We start from the raw sequence: 951 nt of genomic DNA, 5'->3' as shown, positions 1-951 counted from the left end.
GGGTGGGGATTTGGTGTTTTGGAGTCACGGGGTGGCAACCGTGTGGTTTATTGGGAGGAAGGAAAGATACACGGGCACGACCGCCTCTTCGGGGCATGCAAACATCACACCCAGCTTCCGTCGTAGGTTTAATTAACCGCAACCACTTAAGCTGCTTTGATGCTGTGAGGAGTCGAGCAGAAAGCCCAGCACACCTGAAGGGATCGGCCCTGCCCTTGGGAAGCGCCTAATTGGGTTCGCCAGGAAAGCCAGAACCCGTGGGGCTGATTTACCGATGGGGAAGAGGGAATTTTCAAAGGGGGTTCAGAGCCTGATGGAAGTGATTTGTGAAAGGTCCCAGAGACACAAATTCAGCCCGTCCTCAGCAGTGCAGCTTCTCCAGCTGACACATCACTGGTGCAGGGGGCACTGGTACCCGTACCCACGGTGCAGGGCGGGCACTGGTACCCATATCCAGCTCCTGGTGCCCGTGAGAAACCCCAGCAGGAGGAAAAACACCTTCGGAAGAGGAATCTTATGGAGGATTCAGACCCACTGCCCCAAAGCGCAGAGCTCCAGCTCCCAGTGTCTGCTCACCTCCCCAGCCCTGGGGCCGTTTTCCTTCGCAGCCCAGGATCGCAGAGCGATCCATCCTCCCATCTGAGCCCCCCCCCTCCCTCCCCAGCTCACTCAGCCCTGTACTTTTCCGCGGGGAGCAGCCTGGATTAAAGCAGAGCGTGTGTATGAGTAATGCCTCTCGTGGAGGAGCAGCGCCCCGCAGATCCGGCGGAGGGCTCATCCCGTGCTCCGAGAGCAGCGCGTTCCCAGCAGCGTTGGGGCAGCAGCCTATAAATATCCGCCCGCATCCACCGCTGCTCTCATCTGACCCCGATCCCCGCGTTTTCGGCTGCCATCTGTCACCATAGCGATGGAATCGCGAGGGCCACCAACCCCTCCATCCCCCCCTCCCCC

The sequence above is a fragment of the Meleagris gallopavo genome, chromosome 28 (assembly GCF_000146605.3).
Source record: "Meleagris gallopavo isolate NT-WF06-2002-E0010 breed Aviagen turkey brand Nicholas breeding stock chromosome 28, Turkey_5.1, whole genome shotgun sequence".
NCBI lineage: Eukaryota > Metazoa > Chordata > Aves > Galliformes > Phasianidae > Meleagris > Meleagris gallopavo.
This window is presented reverse-complemented; position numbering follows the sequence as displayed.